The 16,608-nt window shown below is 41.4% G+C and overlaps 1 long non-coding RNA gene across 1 annotated transcript in view; it reads left to right on the top strand.

Moving 5' to 3' along the window:
* Nucleotides 1-13,192: 13,192 nt before the first annotated feature.
* LOC118351593 (uncharacterized) overlaps nucleotides 13,193-16,608 on the top strand; it is a 52,288-nt gene continuing 48,872 nt past the window's right edge. Inside the window, exon 1 of the long non-coding RNA XR_007404061.1 lies at nucleotides 13,193-13,274. This is a non-coding gene — a long non-coding RNA (uncharacterized LOC118351593). The remainder of the gene's footprint in view (nucleotides 13,275-16,608) is intronic.

Genomic DNA, 16,608 nt, shown 5'->3' with positions numbered 1-16,608 from the left:
GAGATGTATTTTCTACATATTATATAGAAGTATATTATGTGTTGTAGGGACATATCTTAGACGTGTAAAAAGTTTTGTTTTTCTCATTTGCTATTATTTCTTGCATATTGCTCACAAACCACTTTATCAGACTTTCTCAACTGTATATGATTGCAAACAGGTAATAGGAAAATGATTGAGACTTAAATGGGATTAAGGTAACTTTTTTTTTTTCTTTCACGTTAAAAAGAAGTCTGAGGTGGAAGGTTCAGGACTGATGTGGTACCACAAAGTCATTAGGGATCCTGGCTGTTTCTAGAGGTTTGTTCTCCTTCCTTAGGGTGTGACCATTGACTCATGGTCCAAAGCGGTTGCTGGGATACCAGGCATCTCAGCCAAGTTCCTGGCAAAAAGATAGAGGAAGGAGAGAAGTCTCGGCTCACACTCTTTTAAGAGCTTTTGTGGGAGCATCACATAGTATCTCTGTTTCCATCTTACCGGCTGAAACTTCTTACATGGTCACCCAAATTTGCAAGGAAGGGGTGGTGGTGGTATAATCTTGCAGCTGGTTAGCAACGTACACAGCTGAAAATCAGGATTCTGTTACTGAGAAAGTTGGACAACAAGACACACCCTCGTTCTACTAGGGGAGAGAAACTTAAACTTGCCAAGTAAAGGTAACTCAGACCCTTCCTGTTTAAGACTGCTGCTTTCAAGTGAACGGTCTCTTTTGCATAAATGCTGATTCTCTCTTCTTCCTTTTCTTCTCCCTGAGTGGCCTCTGGTTAGGAAGAAGGTTAGCAACCTCAGAAGGGGACAGCTGGGCAGGGGGAGGCGCCTCTTGTGTGTGCTGACCCCGCCAGATGAATGGTCCTGCTGTGGTGTGCCGAGGGGGCTGAGGACATCAAGCGCTGAGGACATCAAGCAGGCCCTCGCTGCCCTGTGCCTGGGCTGGTTGGGTGTCTGGGGTTGCACGGGGAACTATATATCCCCTCCAACTCTGGCCCTCAAGACATCAAGCTCAGCTGTGCGACTTGCTTCATTGGCCAGGTGTATCATTTCCTATCAGCCCTGTGCCTGGGCTGGTTGGGTGTCTGGGGTTGCACAGGCTCCCTGCTGCTGCTGACTACACGCTTCTCACACCTTCCATTCATGAGGTCTCTTCCTGGTCTTCCCTGATCTCCTAGCCCTCTTGGAGCTTTCACAGCTGCCTCTTGGGGCCCCAAGCACATGCCTGGAGAGGAGAACCCAGGCAGGATGCTAGATCCCCATCTCTCACTTTGTGAGACAATGACAACTTTGTCTCATTCTAACTGCTTGTCTCCGAGGGGTGGGTCTCCCCACGGTTCTATGGGATGTCTATGGGATGCAGGGAGCTGGCCTCAAAGTTTCTGCCACCCCCTCCTTTCAAGGTCCAGGCATATGGGGGGAGGAAGGAGAAAATCGGAGGCTCAGAGGTCTTAGGTCTTTGTCCTGCTTTTCTTGCTCCTTATGTGTGTGTCTCCCCACTCTGGGGACTTCACTGTTGTGGGATGAAGTGCATTTTCCTTCCCCAACAGACTTTATGCCTAAGCCTTAGTGGCCAAAGAACTGCAGAGGAAATAAAAAGAAAAACATCGGGGCGCCTGGGTGGCTCAGTGGTTGAGCATCTGCCTTTGGCTCAGGGTGTGATCCCAGGGTCGGGGATCGAGTCCCACACTGGGCTCCTTGCAGGGAGCCTACTTCTCCCTCTGCCTGTGTCTCTGCCTCTCTCTCTGTCTCTCATGAATAAATAAATAAAATATTAAAAAAAAAAGAAAAACATTGATCATAAGGGAAAACACTTTGTAAGATGTCCTTTTGGTATATGCCCACACTGCTTGTTTTCTAAGTCAGAAACAGCATTGCAATATCCTGGGTTTGGGTGTGTGCATGTGTGTATTTCATTGTAAATGTTATAAAAATCAACTTTGATTCTGCACTGGTCCAATGATCAAGATTAAGAAATTAACAAAAATTCTAGTCAGATGTTTATAATACTATTAGTACATGGTAAGATTAGAATATGCCCTACTTTAATGAATACTGAGTTGTTTGGATTAAATAAAGAGAGACTATTTCTCATTTTTTTTTAGGTTTTAATTATTTATTTGAGAGAGAGAGAGAGATAGCAACAGAAAGCAGGAGCAGGGAGGAGAGGGAGAAGCAGGCCCTCCCCTGAGCAGGGAGCTTGACACAGGGCCCCATCCCAGGACCTTGGGGTCATGACCTGAGCTGAAGGCAGATGCTTAACCAACTGAGCCACTCAGGCGCCCCAAAGGTACTATTTCTTATTACGATCAGTGTTTTTAGTTCCTGGCATGGGTTCATCGAATGAACTACAGATATATCTGAAATCAAGTCTGTGTAAGGAAAAAAAGAATTCACAACCCTCTGGTCCGGTCTTTTATTTTAACCCTAGATATTCTTTCCCTTTTGGCATTTTGATTGTCTAATTCACACTCAGCTGCCCCTTGGCACATTTTTTTTTATCCTGCTCAGAGGCGATATGAAATTTACACACTCTGTCATTGGCAGTAATTGCTTTAGGGAGCACCATCACCACACTCCTCCGCCACCCATCAGCTTAGCCCTGTCGAAACGCATGGCACCCACATTAAGAACATGTTTTATTCGGCCTCCCTTATTCGGTGACACCGAGAAGGAAGCATCGTTACAGAGCCGAGAGGGAGCGCCACTGTTTCTAAAGCAATAAACATCTTCCCTATCTTTTTCTTCTTTCATGTTGGTGGCTATTAATTGTAAACTTTCGTGATATCGAGAACAGTAAAAAGGGCAATAAAATTGTTCCTGTGAATTGTGGGGCTTTGCGCCTGTGGCATTTATTTGTTTAGATATTTATTTATTACTTAAGATTTTTTTTTTCCTTTGGAGATCTAATAAGTCTGCTTGAGAGGCCCAGGGTAGCCACTTTTTTATAAGGTGACCAAATATTAATCTAAAGATTAATCAAGGTCTGCCTGTTTCCTGGGGCTATACAAGGTACTCTGACTTTTGGTCATACTTATCTTTTTTTTTTTTTTTTTCTTTGAGAGAGGAAAATGCCTTTTGATTTCAGGAGGGCTTTATTGAACTGTAACTGGAAGTTGGAGGCTTTGTAATTTATCTGTTGAAGAGAAACAGCCATCTCTGTATTACTGGTATAATATTTGCTGGGTGTGTTATTTGTGGCCAACATTTGCTTTGGAAGGAAAAGGCAGGTTTTTCACTCCTCTTAGTGAGCTATGGGAATGATTCCTCTGGGTCAACTTGGATCCTTTGAGGAATTTATACCTGTCCAATCCCCTAAGTCCTAAACCACATTCTAAAGCAGAACCTAAGTGGATATGAATATGGGTTTCACAGTACCCCTGTCACATTTGGAAGAACTCCCCAATTCCTGGTCCTCATCACTGGTCCACTGCAAACTAAGCTAAGTATTTAGATGTTTGTTTTTACTAATGGTTAAAATAGTACAGAAATATAAATATGCATACATATATACACATATATATTTATACAAATACATATACAGAGAATAATACAGAAATATTAAGTGTACAGTGCAAGTATATAGGTAAACCACTATTAGAAGTAATTGTTACTTGATGCATATAAAATTACATGAATTTGAAAAGATATGGAACATGTAGACTATATGGGAGCCATTGGGTTTAGGACATGGGGCAGAGCAGATGAGATGTGGTCATTATGGAGATCAGTAATTCCCACTCATAATCGTTGCCTGTTGGAGAGAGTGATATCACCAATTTCTGGTGAGATAAGAAAGTAAGAATAATGAAAGTTCTGTCCTTCTTTTGTGGTGTTAAAATATCATTATCACAATGATAAGAGATGTTGTGATAGTTAATATTTTCTTAATCCTTTCTTGGAGTTGTAGGCTGGGTGGTTATTCAGAGTATTTGTTACCCCTCTAAAGAGGAGAACTATATATCCCCTCCAACTCTGGCCCTCAAGACATCAAGCTCAGTGTGTGACTTGCTTCATTGGCTAGGTGTATCATTCCCTATCAGAATTTTTAAGAGACAGTGTATATTCTATCATTATTTCTTTCTCTTCTTCCAATAAGGTCTGACCCATTCCATAAGTCTGGTCACAGGGCGAAGGTGACATGGAGTAGAGTGGCAGTAGATTCATACTGGGTATGTTGCATGCAGAGGAAATAAAAGTTGGTTTTTGTAAGTCACTGAGACTTGGGTCTGCTTGTTGCTGAAGCATGATTGTCTAAGCAAACTGATACACTTGGCAAAATTAAATATGGTGAACTTTCTAAGGCTTCATCAGGTATTTAAAATTTGTTAAGTCTATAAAATTCAAGTACCTAGGACTCAGTGTATATGTATAAACAAAATGGTAGGTAGGAATTTTGAATATAACTGCGTATCTGCCACACTGGGTACAGTAGCCACTAGCCACACACGGCTATTGAGCACTTGGAATATGGCTAGTCAGGATTAAGATGTGGTATAAATGTGAAACATACCAGATCTCAAAGATTAATACAAAAGAATGTGAAATATCTCAATAATTTTTATGTTTATTACATCTTGAAATGATAATGCTCCAAATCTATTGGGTTACCATCAAATATAGCAGTAGCATGAATTTTGGCTGCTTTTACTTTTTTAACATGGCTACTAAAAGTTTTTAAATTACTTCTGTGACTCACATTAGATTTTTATTGGACAGCCCTACTCTAGGCTGTGTTAGCTCTGATAGTGTCCACTAGTGAGAACTTGTAGAAGTAGCTCCTGTCTCACACTCACTCCTCATCTGTAAGAAGGGAGAATAATATCTGCCTGCTAAGGGATATTATGAGGGCTAAGTAAGATCATGGCCATAAATTGTACAGCCCATAGTAAATGCCCTTCTTCTCCCTTCTGCCCTTCACAATGATGTATTTTTTAGAAGCTTCCTTTTGCATTACAATCCACTCATATTGTCTCCGGGGTGGGTGGGGGGGCAGTTAATTTCATAACTTCCAAATGCCTCTGAAATTTAGAACCCTGGTGTTATGGGTAAGAGAACTGATTGGGCCAAAGTTTTGCTCTGAATAACATGTGTGAAGCCTTCTCATTCTGCTTCTGTACTTTGGCTTCTCTGGAGGGTAGAGAATTGTCTTAGATTATTCACCTCTTTAGAAAATGCAAATGATCAATGCACTCTAATGTATTATGTGGGGATGTTCATCTAGAAATCATTCATCTTTATTGATTCTTTTGACACAACACATTTGGGGGTGCATAAAGCAAATTCCCTGTGGACTACAAATTAATTTCCTTCATGAATCTACTCAAAGATGCCAGGTTAGTTTATTTTTCCTGATGGCTGGTCCATGAGGCACCTAGAATCATTTGAAAAATGTCTTACCAGTCTAAAACATTTTTATATAAAGACTTCCTTTTACTTTCGTTAGGTATTCAAATTAGTTTATATATATATTTGTGTTTACAAATATCTGGACTCCTCTTGGGAATTCTTTGCATATGCATATAGCAGTCTGCAAAATTTTAAAGCATCATTTATAATATAAATCTATTGATTCAACAGCCTCAAGTTGTGGTGGGTTGTTTGATGTTGTGACCAGCAAATTATGAAGCTGCAAACTGCAAGCTCTATGACTCAGCTGTCAGACAGTATCCTACTTTGTGGCTTCACAGTACTTTCTAGAAAGGGTTCCTCCTTATTTCCATCAGCAAGGCCTAAATTAAAGGAGTGAGGATTAAGGGACTGTGGCGATCATTCCTGAAAACTCCACCACCATCACCAGTCTGTGTTGCTGGGCTCTGAATCATACAGGGCACTGTATGAACACTTCCTGAGTTTCTAATCTCCCACAAGCCCTGTTAGTCTGTCTCATTACTTAGGACACCCTTTTCTCCAGAATGGCCCCTGGGATTTGGGACCTCCTCAAGCACCTTTATTATTTAACTTCAGGTTCAGCTACAAATGAAGGATGACCAAAACAACAGTGATTGAAATAAGATTGAAATTTATTTCTTCCTACATAAAAAAATACCTGGGGTGTAGGCATCTAGGACTGCTAGTGTAGTCTAAATCCCCGGGGAACATGTCTTCCTTTTATCTTGCTACTCTGAATTTGTCCACCTCATGGGCCAAAAAAGCTGGTTGAACTTCAGCCATCATGGTCACAAGCTGGCCAGCAGAAAAGAAAAAGGTAAAGAAGGGTCTGTCCATAGGCTTTTCCTTTCAGATCAGCTTTTAAGAAGTTATTCATAACACATCTGCTTACATAAGACTGGCCAACACTTGGTTGCATACACTTGGTTGTATCAAGCTCCCAGGGAGATTGAAAGATACTGTCCGGATTCAGAGCAGCCCTGCTCCTGCCAAAAGTTAGAGGTTCTATTAGTAAAAAAAGAAGAGGAGAGAAGATATTGAGGTAAAGAGCTAGTAGTTTCTTTTCTATCATCCTAATAATCCTTAAATAGAGACTTCTATGGACCTTATTTTGTAATACTTGATTAGACTTTGCTCCTCACCAAATGAAGGAGGCAGCAGTATTTCCATTTTTCAGATAAGTAAATGAAATTCACGAAGTTTGCCTTTATGTTAAATCAAAGTCATAATAATAATGCCAGTTATTACCATGGATGTTTTATGTGCATGACAGCCATTTATTTTCATCTCTCCAAAACCCATCGAGTTGGCTCTATTAAAACCAATTATACTCAATTTTACATGAGGAAATGTTGGCTAACTTGTCCAAGGTCACAGGCTACTAAATAAAAGGAAGAATTGGTAGTAGAACATAGCAATTAGTTTCGAACCTTTTGGATTTTTGCTTTGTTTTGTTTTTTATTGTTGCCATAACAAGTTACTCATGAAACTGCACCCATTTGTGATCTCTCAGTTCCTTCGGTCAGAAATCCTATGGGCCATTTCCCAAAATGTAGGAACATCTCCCCATTTTAAGACTAGCAGATTAGTAAATTTATTAGTAACTTTAATTCCACATGCAAAAATCCCCTTTGTCATGTAACATAGCCTATTCACAAATTCAGGGGATTAGGGGATGGAGTCTCTGGGGAGCCATCATTCACCTTACCACAGACATGACCCCTAGTGAGACACACCTTTTACGTGGCAACCCAGGGCACATGTGCACTATAGAGTTGAAACAAGTTTCACCAAACAGTACTAACCTCTCCAATTCTATTACTTCAGTTTTAAGAAATGCCAGGCTTAACCCAGTAGATTGATTTCATGACCCACAGCTAGAGAACCACTGGCCTAAGCTGCTCCCATTTCCACTGCTGCCACCTCAATCTTGTCATCTTCCTCCCTTGTCTGGGTTGTTAGGAGCAGTTGCCTCCCAGGTGTGATTCATGATTCTCCACTCTCCTCCTTGAAGAGAACCCACCAACCCAGCTCCCTTCCCCCTCACCACTCGTTTTTCCCCAGATATCTATATTTCCCAGGATTGCCGAGCTAAGAACCTTGATGGACATTTCAAAGAATGTCTGTGACTGAGATGATCCCTGCTTTTCATAACCAAGGCCTGGGAAAGATGATCACTGCAAAGACGGCAAATGGGTTTAACTTGGATCTACCGGTAATGCCAAAGACTGGGGTGCTGTGAAAAGCAAGATGACATCTCATGAAGGACTGACGGAGGGCGCTGGTATCCATGAGGGATGTCTGCTGTGGACATAGGATGGAAGAGAGATGGCACAGGGGCCGGGCATTTGCCATCTCTGCAGTTGGTGGCAGTCTATCACCCCACCCTTCCAGTTAGCAAAGCCACAGTAAACATCCCTTGGAAAGCAAAACCAAAAGGAAAGGGGAGACACTTTAAGCAGCGCTAAATCTGGAATTTAAGAAGAGAAAACTCTCCCGTGTTTGTGTGGAGGACGAGATAAATAAGATCTAGCAATTCGTGGGAGGCTGGGAAAAAATGATTTTTGTAATTTGGGAGTACGGAACTGGGAAGGATACAAATCACTTTCTTGGGCTAAAAGACTTCTTAGCTCATTAAAGCCCATTGCTGCTTTTACAACCGTCTTCAGCATCATAAATCTGTGCTTTATCATTTTGAGAGGTCTTTGTATTTGGTCATGTGTCTGTTTCCTCAGACCGGAGAGTGGAAGCTCAAATGCGTACAAGGAAGACATTTGGAGGCAACATCATGACCTGGTTCAGAGCCCTGTTCTGGAGTCAGGCTGCCTGGTCTAAACCCCAGCACTGCCACTTACAATAAACTTGATTCTTAGCAAATTGCTTTACCTCTCGGGGCCTCAGTTTATCTTTATGTTGCTGACAGCTGGGGGTGCCAGGAAATGGGGTGGCATTTGTAGGCTGATGGCCTATGGATAAGGCCTCCTGCTTTGTAGGATCCTTCAGAGTGATAAATCATAGACTGAATGAAGAACAACATGAAGCATGTAGTCAGAGACTGATAAATGGCAGTTATTATTATTGCTTAGTCCAAATCAATGGCTCTTATTTGTACCATTGTTTAGCCATGTTTTAATTATTTGTTAACGTGTTTCTTTTCCCCAGAGGGGGCAGATCAAAGGCCGACTTCTGTAGGCTGAATTTCAACCACATTCTATGCATCCATGCATGTTCCCCAGGGTCTCCTCTCCCCACAGTGGCCATAGGGATAGGGATCTTCACACCTACATCAGATTATGCTGACCCTGGTCAAACCCTGCGACAATTTCAGTGATGCTTCCCTACCTGTACCCCTCTGACTTCGTCACCTGTCTCACCTCATTCCATGCCAGCACGTGGGCTCCTTGTAATTCCTCCAAGGTACCAGATGTGTGCTGACCTTAGCCATTACAATAGTTATTCTCACCTTCTAGAACATTCATCCCATAGAGATATTCATGGCTGTGTTTTCACCTTATTCAGAACTTTGCTCAAATATCACCTTCTTAGAGAGCCTTCTCACACTTCCCTAAAATAGAAACCCCTTCTCTCATGATCACTCTTTGTCCTGTTGCTCTGTGCCATATTTTTTCACAAGCATTTTATCATATCCAGATGTGTTGTATTTTTGCTTATTTTTTGGTTTATCTTCACCCACACAAAATGAAAGCTCTGTTACAGAAAGGACTTGACTGGTTTTGTTCATAGCTGTATCTACTGTGCCTGGAAGTCTGCCCAGCACACAGTAGGCCCTCAAAAATATTAATTGATTGAATGACTAAATAAAATCTGAACAGATTTTAACTGAAGACCTACTATGTGCCAGCTACTACATCAGGCTCCAGTATGTACAAACTGAACAAGATTGGACATGGTCCTTACCATCTTAAATTTTGTGGTGGATTAAGAGAGACACACGGGCAAGTAAGTAAGTTCCCATACATGTGAAGGACATTATGATAAAGGAGCTAGAGACAACTCTGGGGGGATACTTAGTCTAGGACCTTCTAGAGGAAGGGGTATTTAATCTACACCTAAGAGGATGAGTAGGAATTGAGCTAATGAAGGGGGTTTTGGAAGGTGGGGAAGAGTGTTTCTGGCCAAAGTGGAAACTTAGTCACTGGAGGCTTTCTGGGTAACCTGGCTTTTTGATACCTCAGATCTTTTACAAATGATGACAGTTGCACCCTGGGGGCTGCAGCAACTCTATGCAGTAGGGATTTGGGAGCAACAATTTGGTTGAAGGAGTATTTGCCCAAGAAGTTTATATTTAGATCGTATTTTATTTTCGGTGGTGGCTTAGGGGGTCTGAGAAGCATGAATTAAGGGGCAAAGTCACTCCTGGTCCCCTGTTAGTGCCACAACCATAGATGCTTCCAGAGTGACTGTCTGGCAGATGTGACAGTGTGTAATTCCCTAGACTAGGTCAACTAAAGCATTGTGATCTCCAATTTGTCTTCTCTCCTGGTTTACTTGATGTAAGGGAAGGAAGCCAGCTACAGGTCATGAGGACTCTCAAGCAGCCTATAGGGAGGCCCATAGCAGGAGGAACAGAGGTGTCCTGCTCATATCCAGCACCATGGGAGTGGACCATCCTGGAAGGCACCCTCCATCTCCAGTTAACCCTTCAGATGACTGCAGACCCAGTCCACATCTGAATGATGCTTCATGAAAGGCCATGAGCCAGGACTACCCAGCTAAGATTATCTAGAACTCCCACAGATGATCTCCTGACCCACAGAAACTGTAAGGCAACAAGTGCTTGTTTTAAACCACTAAGCTATAGGCTAATGTGATTCATAGGAAGAGATAACTAATCCCAGAATTGTACTTTTGTTGTTGGTATTTCTTTCCTATAGTAACCAACACTTTTCTTGGCTCTTAGCCCAATTTCCAAATATGTTCTTTTTCTATCTCCTCCATCTCTATGTTATGGATCATTATTGACCCCACCGAATAGATAAAGAAACAGAGAAAAGATTTCTTAATAGATTTGTAAAAAGTTGTTACAAAACTGGAATTGGTCCTATTGGTGCTCTCATGCCATTACCATTTATTTATTTATTTATTTATTTATTTATTTATTTATTTAACCAGTGATTGGGCATGTACTATGTGCAAGGCATCCCATCGTGAATACGATGAGTACCCTGTTTTCTTTATTTACTCATTGCCTTGACATTGTTCCTATCATTTCTCCTTATTTTCAAATGAGAAAACTGAAGGTCAGCAAGGCTAAGCAAACTTACTAAGATCACACAGTTCATCAGTGGCAGTGTCACTCTCTCACTAACCGCACTTTTAGCAACGCTCTGAGGAGCCCTCTGGAGTTGGGTACAGAGGCAGGGAGGCGAGAGGTGAGAGTGATGATGGTGTAACCGCGGGTTTCTCAAATAGTAATGTGTGTGCAAATCACCTGGGAATCAGCCTGGGAATCTGCATTTCTAACCACCCTTCGGGCTGTGCCACTATGGCTAGCCCAAAACCACACTGTGGTGAGCACAGATGTAGAAGACATGAAGCGTGAGATCAAATGACCAAGGGGACAATGTGTGCCCCCAGCCACCTCACGCCTGATCACAAAGCTTTGGAGATCCGATTTCTGGAAACAGTAAGTGCTGACAAAGCTGTAAAAGAAAGGGCGCTCAGGAGCTTCGCCTCATTTTGGAAGCAGTTAGCCAGCTAATTTGGTTTAATCATCATAGGAAAATGCAAACAGAAAGGGGAGGGCACACAGCCTTCATCCCCTGCATCATGTTCCGGGCTGCCAGACCTCTGGACTCCAGGCTGTCGCCGATACTACACAGAGGATTTATATGTGGAATAAATATTCTTAAATCTTTATAAGGTGCCTAAAATATTTATGGTTGTTTTAGTTTGGTTTGCATGCCATATTGCGCTCCTACATTAAGCAGTTTTTACACCATCAAGCTTTTCCATTAATCATTTCGGCCTGTTCCCAGCAATCTTAACTGAGGGGAGATCTATTACATTCTGCGACCAGAGCCAAATGATCTAATTTCTCCTTTGGCTGTTTCATCGAATGGTTCATAAACCTATGGCTATTATTGTATTAGGAAGACACATTGTAGTCCCCGAGTGTCATGTTGACATGTTTACGTTTCTTTTTCTTAAGAGAAATCATGATTAAAATGGAATATTCTTTCACAAGAGGACATTTTATAACAATTTTGGCCTGATGAAATTAAAATAGGTGAACGTTCAGTCTCCCACAAATGCTGAATTGGTTGAATCAATGTCGCTGAAAGATCAAAACAGTCTTGCTCCTCTCTTCTTAGGACAGAACTATCTTAGTGGAGCTTTAAAGAAGAGAGTTACTTGCTGAGTGAGAATGTTGTCCTGAGTAAACAAAAAATGGTGACGGTATTTTTTTAGGAGAAGAGTTGGGGCTTGGAATGGGGACGCCTGGTGGTGTTGCTTCTCTTTGGTCGATGGAGTGTATGCACATTCTTGAAAAATAATTTTCTGGGTGTCTCTGAGTCCAATTTGACCCTTGAGAAGGTGACAGGTACCATTTTGAATACAGTTGGCCCTCGAATGACATGGGTTTAAACTGCATGAGTCCATTCTTATTTGGGAATTTTTTGATAAATACTGTATAGTCCTGTGCATGTATTTTTCTCCTGCTTATGATCTTCTCAATGGCATTTTCTCTTCTCTAGCTTACTTGATTGTCAGAATACAGTCTGTAATACACATAATGAACAAAATATGTTAATTGACTGTTTATGTTGTTAGTATGGTTTTCAATCAACAGCAAGCTATCAGTAGTTAAGTTTTGGGGAAATCAAAAAGCCATACATGGATTTTCGATTGTACAGGGGTCAGCACCCCTAACCTAACTCTTGAGTTGTTCTAGGGTCAATTGTAATGTTAAAGACTAGAAAAAGAACAAAACTGCCCCAAATATATTTGGTTTCCCTTGTTTTTTTGGATTATGTGTGTGTGTTTCCTTTTTGACTAGAGGAAAAATGATCATAATCATCCTCACACCTAAGTCATATTTAGACTTTGTTGTGTACTAATGTTAAATAGCAACCACCACAAAAACCAACCATCAGTCTAAACTCCTTTAATCATGGGATAGTTTGGCTCTCAGGAGAAAGCAAAGCCCTCAGTCTATTTAAGTTATAAAATTACCTTAACTTTTTAAACTTACTTTTGGTAATAGACACATCCAAAGTTAATATGCTCCTGAAGGAAATTTGTTATTCTTTGCTTCACCAATAAGAGAATATGTAGATAAAATCTAATGAAGTTCAGAAGTCATTTTTGGAAATAATCACTTTCATTCACTGAGTCATCCCCAGCTGAATGTTGACTAATAGGCATCCATGCCATATTCCTTTGAAAACCACACATCCTCCTTTGCTTTTGGTTGTCATTTTGCATTAGTTTAGACAGATATGAACTACCCAGGCCACTATCTGCCACATTAACCTGATTAATTTGCCATGGTACCCAAAACTATACATAGCAACTGGGGAGGGCAATTTACATGCAATCAAAACAAGCCCAAATCAAGTCCAATGGGCTGAACCACAAACCCTGGAGACGCTCCCACATCCATCCATTGTTACGGCTGCTTTTGTGATTGCATGATGTGATGTAAAATTCAATGTTTCTCTTGTTTTGCTTACTACTATATTTTTTAAAATAATTCTTGCTGGAGTACTCAGCTGGTGAGGAGAACCGACGAAGGGCCAAAATTCAGTATTCTTGACCAGGATTCAAAACCTAACCTAAGTTTTGTTTGCAGGTTGACAGCCCAAAATGGTCCATTAAAAATACATGAATGCAGATGGCTGTATGCAAGGAAGTCACAGCTGTTCAACCTGGTAAGATTCACATGCACATGTTCTCAGCCAAGGTATCTAAAGCTTTAAGCAAAAAGGCACAATAGGGGGTGTCCTTGTGCTGATATAATTACCCTTACCTCTGCCCTTTCTCATTCCCCTCCTCGCTCTAGCATTATGAGGCTTGAAACATGGCCAGGCTCCCTAAATCCCACAGGGCCATGATTATTTCATGATAACAACGCTCCCTGGAGTGGTCTTATTGGTATTATAAAAAGTGTTTATTGTGGAGAAAGGCTATATTTTTGGTGCTGGCAGTAAAGGCTATTGAGAGGCAAGCACAGCTGTGGTTACGGTTTGAATTGATTAATCTCATGCTTTAGACATCTCATTAGCCAATCAAAGTAATCCTAAAATAAGAAGGAAATTGGTAGAGAGGAGCTGAGCATATTTAGAATGAGGCCATTCCTTGTTTCCTGCAGCAAACAGCAGTGAAGCTTCTCCTGAGGTCTGCTTGCTTCCATTGCAGAAGAAAAGGATTCACTGCAAACCCTGCCCTCTCACAGTCAAATTCAGGGATCCTAATGCCCTCTCAGTATCTTCTAAGCCATGAAGTATCTCAGTTTTATCTTCAGAGACAAGATTAGGAGCTAAACATTGGAGGTAGCCAAAAATCAAGTGAAGATTGCCATGAATATGGGGATATTTAGCAACATGACAGCTGGGGGTGAGGGGTAGAGGCAGTTTACAAGCTTTCTAGAGGAAACAGCGTGTCCCACCTGTTCAGCCAGCACCCCAGAATCACTACCCAAGGTGTAGTCCTTGGAGTAGGTTGTAGTGAGGAGTCCCAACTGCACAAGCCCTAACATAGATATCAGACTTTTTTTTTTTTTTTTTTAAGATTTTGCTTGTTAGAGAGTATGTGGGGAGAGAGGCAAAGGGGGAGGGAGAGGGCCAGGGAGACACCACAATGAGCATGGAGCCCGATGCCAAGATCCTGAGGATCCTGAGATCACTAGTCCAGCCCAAATCAGGAATCTGACACTCAGCTGACTGAACCACCCAACTGCCCCCAAATGAGTCTTATTAATGGAGGGAGAGGAGCTACTGCCAGACACACCAAAACAGGCACAATGCGGGCACAGGTCAGCAATTGATGAGCTTGGTGCCCCTAGGATGGAGAGAGGTAGTAGAAGTGGTTGGGTCTTTCAGGCACAAACATAAATGAAAAAAACTCAGTTAGATCCATCTAAATGCCGCCTTTCCCCCTGCTGCAGTAGTGAAAGCCTCATTAGGTGCCGTCAGTGGAGAGATGGTGAGCATTTTATCAGGGACTGTTTATTGAGCATCTGTTATGTGCTGCAGTTAAGACAATGGGATTCCAAAGTGAGTGAGGTCTGGACTTTGCCCTCGACCAAGGAAGGCCCTCACCATCTGGAGCATTGACAGATGGTTCTTAACCTATCGAGTGTTGTAGACTCGTTTAGCCATCTGGTGAAGCTTTAGGCTCCCTTCTCAAAATATGTTTTAAAATTATTAAATAGGTATCATAGGATCACAAAAGAAATAAGAGTAGTATTGACAGTTATCATAATGCTAAGAAAAGCAAATCTGTGATATAGTAGTAAGTGTGGTTCTTTATTATTAAATAACCACAGTGGATCTAACAAATTAGGAAATCGTATAAACAATATTTTGTTATATCTATAATAAGTATGACATGATATGAATATATTTGCCATTTCTATGAATGGCAAAGTTCCAGGTACTTGTTTCTCTTATTTATAATTTAAGGATATGTCCAGTTTCAGTGAGATGTCCTTGAAAGTGGGAATGTAGGGTTTTTTCTTTACATCTAAGTTTAGGTTGGCATTGGCTATTTGAAAATTTTAAGTCTGTGGGACCACATCTGTGTTTAAAATGCCTTAGAATTCTCTCCTTGGCCTCTGTCCCTGGAACACAGGTTAAAGCTGAGATCAAGGGGCAGGGAGATAGAACGCTTTCTGCTACTGGCTCCAGTCACTGGGGCCTGGATGATGGAGGCAGCGATGAGGGAAGGTTCCTATCAGAGTCAGGAAACTTTGCGAGGAGGAGCCATTTGCATGGGAGGACAAAGCTCCCCATGAAGTGTGTGTGTGTGTGTGTGTGTGTGTGTGTGTGTGTGTGTGTGTGTGTGTGTGTGTGTGTGTACTCTCCTCCAACAAAATCCCTTACTGGTCAGTCTTAGAGATTCCCCTCCTATGTGAGCTGACACATGAGGCTTCTCTGGTAGGGCTGCAGGTACCAAGCCCAGGCACTGCCTATCCCTAATCCCATACCTGCCGCAGAAGATGTGGTCCTATAGAACTTCTTAAGAAGAGTTCCAAATAGCCAATGCCAATTCATGGGTATTCTGAGATTAAATGTATTTGCCATTTCAGCCCTAAGTGTGAAAGTGTATTGTGTAGGATGATTTATAAGACCATCCCACCAACTCCGGTGGTGAGATAATCCCACTCAGCTGTGCTGAGTTCACGAGCAGTGAAGATTGCTTGGTCTTGCTCCATCCACGATATTTTGTACAACCAGATGAATTCAGCTTGTTTTGAGCAGAGGTCCTGGGTGTGATTATACAAGTTATGAACTGACTGTGTTAGGTCTGAGGACAGGTAGGGCTGAAATTCCCATCTGATGCAGAGCTTGGTATACCTACTGGAGCCTTTTTATGCCTTTAAATTTTCTCTGAAGTACCTCGTATGCCAGTTGGAATTTTAGGTCTTGATCTAGATTCTTCCTTAATTCTTTGAAAAGTATGTATTTTTCTTTCTATCTTCCTCCTCTGCCTGGGCCAAGTAAAGACCCTCTTCTTGGTCACTAAGGTAACTTAGAAGCCCCCAGGCTATAGGAGGAGGTCACTTAAACCCTTTTTTTTTTTTTCACTTAAACCTTCTTATAAAATTCTGCTTTTGCCCTATTTACAGAAGATTCCACATATCTTGTCGTCAGGTTCTCCTAAGCCTGAGTCACTTCTATTCCTTGTGTTTTTTTTTTCTCATATTCCCTTGATAGAATAAAAATTCCTTTTAAAACCTATTGTGTATTGTCATACACAATAAGAAAAAACTCTAATTTGAAACTATTAATGGAAAATAGGAATTAATTGCCATAAAGAGGCAGTAACTATGAGAGTAGGTACTGTGCTATGAAAATCAAATATTGACATTCAATTCTACTTAAATGCTGGTATAGAGGTTTTTAGGACCCATTTGAGGCTTTGTCTTTGAAAGAACAGAAGGAAAATTGAAGAAATAGCTTTCTCTATGTGTGTGTGTATGTGTGTTTTATTTGAGTATAGTTGACACACGATGCTCCATTAGTGTCGGATATAAAACATAGT

Source organism: Canis lupus, chromosome 20 (genome assembly GCF_003254725.2).
Source record: "Canis lupus dingo isolate Sandy chromosome 20, ASM325472v2, whole genome shotgun sequence".
In the NCBI taxonomy this organism is placed as follows: domain Eukaryota; kingdom Metazoa; phylum Chordata; class Mammalia; order Carnivora; family Canidae; genus Canis; species Canis lupus.
Note: the sequence above shows the minus strand (reverse complement) of the source record. Positions and strands in the feature narration are given on the sequence as shown.